Source organism: Opisthocomus hoazin, chromosome 2 (assembly GCF_030867145.1).
Source record: "Opisthocomus hoazin isolate bOpiHoa1 chromosome 2, bOpiHoa1.hap1, whole genome shotgun sequence".
Classification (NCBI taxonomy): Eukaryota; Metazoa; Chordata; class Aves; order Opisthocomiformes; family Opisthocomidae; genus Opisthocomus; species Opisthocomus hoazin.
In genome coordinates this window covers 111428306-111434305 of record NC_134415.1, presented here as the reverse complement: position 1 = coordinate 111434305, position 6000 = coordinate 111428306, and the positions used below count along the sequence as shown (strand labels likewise).

Sequence of the window (6000 nt, the reverse complement as noted above, 5' to 3'; positions counted from 1 at the left end):
CTTGCATGAGAATGAACAGTAGAACACAGGCTGGGCTGTGACTCTGTCGTGCAATATGGCTTTATGATTCATTCGTTTTCGCAGAGTTGATTTCTCCAGAGCGGGTCCTGGGTTGGCGTCCTGAGCCCTGCAAGGGTCCACGGGGCTGAGTGGAAGGAATACGAATGCTTGACTGGAGCCAGGCTGGGGCTGGGGCAGTCGCTGTCGATACGCTGAAGCTGAAATACGTTGGCAGGATGGTGGGGGAGGTGTTCTGCAGTGCTGCAGATCCCAGGAATACCTTACCGCGGGAGAAGAGTGGGATTTTTTTATACCTTCACCCACAGGGTTGTTTCTTATTTCAGAGATAAACAGCTACAACATCAGGTAACCAACAGAGCCTAGGTTTTATTGCTTAAAAAGGGGAAAAAAACAAACATGTCTTATTAACAAGGAGTAGCTTTACACAGGAGTATATACAATACTTAAAGACCATAGGAAATTAAACCTGAAGCTAGTCTTCCACAAATCAAGTATTTTTTCTATTGAAGGAAGGGGAAGCAAGCGAGCAACTTGCATGGAAATATTAAATGTCCAGTGCAGGATTTCTAACAAAGCCCTTAAAAATAAGGCTTTCGTTAACATACTCCAGAGCTCAGAAACACTTGCGAACACATCAGAGGGCAGGAGCGCTCTGTTCACCGATCCATTAACCCGCCTCCGTTCGTCACGCCGCTTTTCCCGCGTTCGCCTCCCTCTCTTCCGCGGCACCGGCCGGGAACCTGACAGGCACCGCGCCCTACGAGTTGGGGGGCCCAGACCCCCCCACCCCGGGGGTGTCAGCCGGGCCCAGACCCCCCAAGGGTGTCAGCCGGCCCCTCCCGGGTGTCCGCGCAGCAGCCGCCTCTCCCGGAGCCAGCCAAAGGCAAGGTACCGGGCGGGGTTTTTTTTAGCAGGCGGTAAATGATTCCTATTCTTTGCTCGGCAGAACATCCGATGCGGTGCCCAATCGGCTGAGAAAGCTGCGCGGACGTCAGTGCCTGTGCGTGCGTGTGTGTGTGCGTGGTGTGTGTGTGTGCCGGCACAGCCCGCTGCAGCTGGAACCTCCATTAGAGCAGCCCTATTGATTTCTGGCTCACACTGCAGTAACAGGGCTAGAGTGCAGGGCGGGGGAAAGGGGGGGGAGGGGGGGGCGGTGAGAAAGGCAAGGGGGGGGGGGGGGGGGAACCATAATCCCAGCGGTTTAAAAACAGGAATTAACCGGAGGCACACCGGGGCGTTTGTGCATACGTACAGCACACACACGCCGGTTTGCAGGCACACGCCGCTGAGCTGTTTGCCCAAAAAACCTCACCAAGCTCCGCAACAAAAACCCGCAGGCAGAGCAGTGCCCGCGCCTGGCGGAGCAGCCGCCTGCCCTGGTCTCAGCTCCCCTGCACGCATGGGTCGATGTTGTCTCGATGCTGTTTTTGCACACCGAAGCCTCCCGCAGAATGCTCCTGTTTCATCGAAGGACTGCAGGAGATGCGCTGTTAATGGCTCTTTCTCTGTGCACACACACAGCTGCCTGGGGAAGCGGGGGGGGGGGGGCAGTTGGTGATACAGCTCGGAGCCTGTCAAACCCGGTGCACAGCGAGCTCCGGGAAGCTGCTCTGCCTTTACTGGCAGTCATTTTCTCGTGATGCATAATGCACAAGGTGCCATTGCAAGTTGAGGTGTAAAAACGGGGGGGGGGGGGGGGGGGAAGGGGAAGAGGTTTGTGGTAGTGACTGAGCTTTTCTCTTCCTCTGAGGTTTCTTTCCCAGCTAATATCTGGGAATAGTTTCTAGCTGCATGTTAATATGTCGTCTCGGTGTTTCGGCACATCTGCGAAGAAAATCCCTGCAAAGCAAGCGGGTCTCTTCACAATCACTGCGTGTCAGCCTGGCAAGCTCTAGCTGCGAGCGCTACACAACGGAGGGGGGGAACCCCCCCAGCACCGTTATCTGTTTAGGGGTGGGGGAAGGGGCGACGGTAATACCTTTAAAAACCCGAAAGGCGGTAAGCCATTATTAGCAGAAGCTATATTGAGCATGCTTGCCAGACAGGCAGCGCAGCTCAGCTCTAGTTCCGCCCAGACATGTGCCTTGCCATTTTCATTTTAATCAGTCTGCTCAGGATGGCTGCTGATTCATTTTGCGGGATGGCCCCCTGGGAGCCAAGGTGGAAGCCTGAGGCGAGCTGCTATTGCATCAATGCAGCACTCCACATCAGAGACGGGGAGGGGAGGGAAGGCTTCGGCAGCGGATCGAGTTCAAAATATCAGCCTTGCTATTAAAAAACAAACCAGCACCCCCCCCCCCCCCCCCAAGCAAACAAAACCTCTGTGAAAATAAAAAAAAAAAAAAAGGGGTGGGGGAGGAAAAACCCAACGCTCCCCTCCCCGATTCATTAAATAAAACACAATTAGCGGAGAAAAATCTCTTCTGCTCCCTCCTTCCCCTTGTACCCTGGAATCGCTGGAGCTACCGCTTCTTTTAGCAGCTCCTCCTTTAAAAAGAAAAAGGATGCTCTCTATTTCTCTATTTACCTGATAACTAGCTGGGGGTGGGATACCTGATTTAGCTGGAGACTTTGATTTGTGGGATTGACAACCTTATTATGCAGTGAGCTTATTATTGATATTATTCTGCTCTCGGTTGCCATGACCACCTTGTGAGAGACATTCAATTTTCTCTCTTCCATCATCATTATCTATGAGGCCATCTGTTGTGGAAAATGAATTCAGCCTCATTTGCATGACTGATAAGCAAATTTTTTTTTATCTATTTAACAGAAGGTCATATGCCGGGGATTTGGAGCTGGTGAAGAAAAAAAAAAAAAGTGGAGGAAAAAAAAAAGGCATCTCGAGAGGATGAGTGGGAGTGCGTGCATTAGAGGATGTATGTGGAAGTAAAACAGATCCCTCAGGCCTGCTAGCCTATCCTACTGCATTTGTCATTCCTGCCAGGGCGACATTTTTTTCCCCCTAAGCTTCTGCACACTAAAGAGAGTGAGAGCTTTTTCCCTGCAGTCTTCTTGAAGCCCCCTGATTTTTTTTACTCAGTGTTGGTGGGTGTATTTTAATATATATATTTTTTTCTGAATTCCCTGGAACATGGGGTACCTTTTCAGTGTTCAGTGAAGAAAAAAGCAGCCTTTTCTGGGTCTCTGTGGTATGCTTCTTACTCCTCATCCTTTCAAAGTTGTAGTAAGCCAGGGTGTTTCTTAACCATGCTGAAATGTCTTGCTTATGTTTAACCTGTAAATGATTAACGGCGCAGGTGTGGGCTGTGTTTTGTGCAGGGTGGGGGTTGATTCTTGTAGCTAACTGGGCAGATTATTGTGATTTTTGCAGTCGTTCTGTAGCTTGTACTTAAATGTCCATTGTTTGCTCTTTTCAAGTTCTTCTGGCAGTACTGCTGTGCAGCCGAAATTGTACTGGGCTGGAGAATAGCTGATAAAAAATCCTAAAGTGTGTGTTTACTATACGAACGCAGAATGTTGCATGCATTAAGCGTGTTGTTGTTTATATAAACTTGCTGCATGTTGGATGGTACTTGTTTGATGTGGAGAACCCGAGACAGAAACTTCACAGATTCGAATGCTCAGACAGCTGAGTACAATTAAATAAAAGATTATAAGATACTATGTTTTTTACACTAAAACAACATTTGTGCTTTAAAGGGGAACACTCGTATAAGAGTAGTATTTTGGACGAACACTATCATGTTTGGTATTAGTTTTTCTTTAAAGAGAAAAAGCTTTGTAAATAAGGGATGGCTAATTCTGTTAAGTGTCTGAAAACATCACAGTCTGTATTTCAGTTTTCGAATAGTTCAGATAAGTACCATGTACATTCAGTGCAAATTTGTTAATCGTATTAATTCGGTGCTAAAAAGTAACTGAAGAGTAGAAAGGAAAACGACTTATACTAGTAAAAAAAGAAACTACTTCGTCTCTTATGGAAGAGACGTTATACAGGTTTGCTTCTTTTATTTGTCACTAACAAAGATTAAACTTCATGGAACAGAAGCATGCCATTTTCTTCGGAGTGCTGAACAACGTGCACAGCCTTATCCAGGCAAAGAGGAGGCTGCTTTTAAACGTTTATTTGTTCTGTGCAGAAGCACTGCGCGCACCCAAGTAGAGTTTTTACATGATAAATGCTTTGCATGGTTGACGATGCTCCTTTTAAAGATATAAAGGAGATATGCAGTACTCTCTTTCTTGCAAATAAATACATTTGGATTTTATTTATAATCTACGGGGAATCTCTTTTTATGTTTTGTACTTGCAGAGGAGAAATGGTGGTGGGTGCTGAATTTTAGGTGGAGAAGTTTCACTTTTACTGAGGTCAGCTAGAGACCAGATCTCTGACTTGTCTACATTAAGTAACTTACTCTAAACTACTTGATTCAAATTCCTTTTTTTGTTGTTGTTTTAGAAAACACTCTGCAACAGATCTAGTATTAACTTGTGATAATCTACGGCTGATAGTTTGTTAAAGGGCACTCTTCTCTCCTAACCCTCTGATTTCAGGAAAAAGTATCTTTCCTGTAGATTTTTAAAAAGGAATAAGATTTAATATTTCTTTGGCATCCGCCATATTTACCATGCCTCTCGGAATTTGTGGTGGAAGTTGACCCGCAGAACCGATTTCACACTCGGAGCTGAGTGCGGTGCAGCTGGGGGGGGGGGGGGGGGGGGCCAGTGAGGCGGTGCTGGTTCCCTCAACGGGCTTCAGCTGGGGGGAATGGGGCACCGTGTGTTAGCAGGCTGTCTTGGAGCACAAGAAGGGTGAGGTCCTCGTCTTGTCCCCTCCTCCCCCCTCCACTTGAATTGTCAGCGTCTTCCAAAGGCTGGCGGATAAAAAAAAAAACCTGGCAAACTTCGGGAGAAGCCTAACAGATAACACAGCCCCTTTCCTTCCCCTGCCCCCCCCCCCCCCCCGAAGTTAATTACGGAGCTTGGTTGGATTCCTCCCTGCCACCCTGACATTTGACTGCTGCTAATTCACTGATTAATCTCATTAACGTGATTACGGCAGGATGTGCCATTGTTCTGCAGGCAGCGCCTTTCAGGCCGGGCTCTCGCCTCCCGGCTCAGCTCGGCGGTGCCTGCCCAGAGCCCGCGGGGCCGGCCCGCGCCTTTCAGCACCGGGAGCTGTCCGGGGCCGGGCGGGGGCCGGGCGGGGCCGGGCGGTGCCTGGCGGGGGGAGGCGGGGGGGACGCCGCTCTCCCACCGCTCTCCCGGCTCCGCTCGCTTTGTGCCCGCCGGGGGGGCGGCTGCGGCAGGGCGCCAGACCCCCGCTCCCGCGCGCTGCTCCCCCGCTTTTCAAGGCCGTCTCCGCGCGCGTTGCGTTTGCTCGGAGGGGTCCGCGGGGCAGCGTGGCTGATTCGGCAGGGGCTTCCCCGCGGCCGCGCGATTTGACTCGCAGGGCGCGAGGGTCCTGACGGGTGTTGCCATGCTTAGCCAGACTGCTTCTTCCTAGAAAAGGGGTGCTTTGTTGAGCTAAACGCTTTCATTTGTCTTCTACTTGTGCAAGTAAACAAGGTGCCCAGCTCACCACCGCGAAATTCACGTTTGCCCTCAGCAGCACCATTGTGCCTGGGGTCTTCCCTGCGTCTGCGCTGCAAATCCCTGTTTTCCGGAGTTTGACGATAGGAAGCATTTTATTGATTGCCACTTGATCTGGAAGATCTTTTTAAGGTTTCATTATACATATAAATCACTTTTGCAGTCTTCGGTTGCAACAGTATTTCATACTCAAGTTCGCAGTTTGGGCGGTTTTAAATCGGACTAGGGTTAACTTCTTTCAAGTGAGGCACTTTACACAGCATTAGGGCACGGTCTGCTCTGCCCTATTTGGTATTTTGACTTTTATTATCTAGAAGTTACATTGCTATCATTTAATAACTGCCAACTGCACATGCGCAGCAGTAACTTTTTTTTTTTTTTTTAAATAATCTTCTCTTTCATTCGTATTCTTCGTGAACATGA

The 6000-nt window shown here is 49.2% G+C and overlaps 1 protein-coding gene across 1 annotated transcript in view; it reads left to right on the top strand.

Annotated features, from left to right (window-relative positions):
* Window positions 1–2975: 2975 nt before the first annotated feature.
* MYT1L (myelin transcription factor 1 like) overlaps window positions 2976–6000 on the top strand; it is a 324171-nt gene continuing 321146 nt past the window's right edge. Inside the window, exon 1 of the mRNA XM_075414772.1 lies at window positions 2976–3069. The gene's annotated coding sequence lies outside the window, so the exon portion shown is untranslated. The remainder of the gene's footprint in view (window positions 3070–6000) is intronic.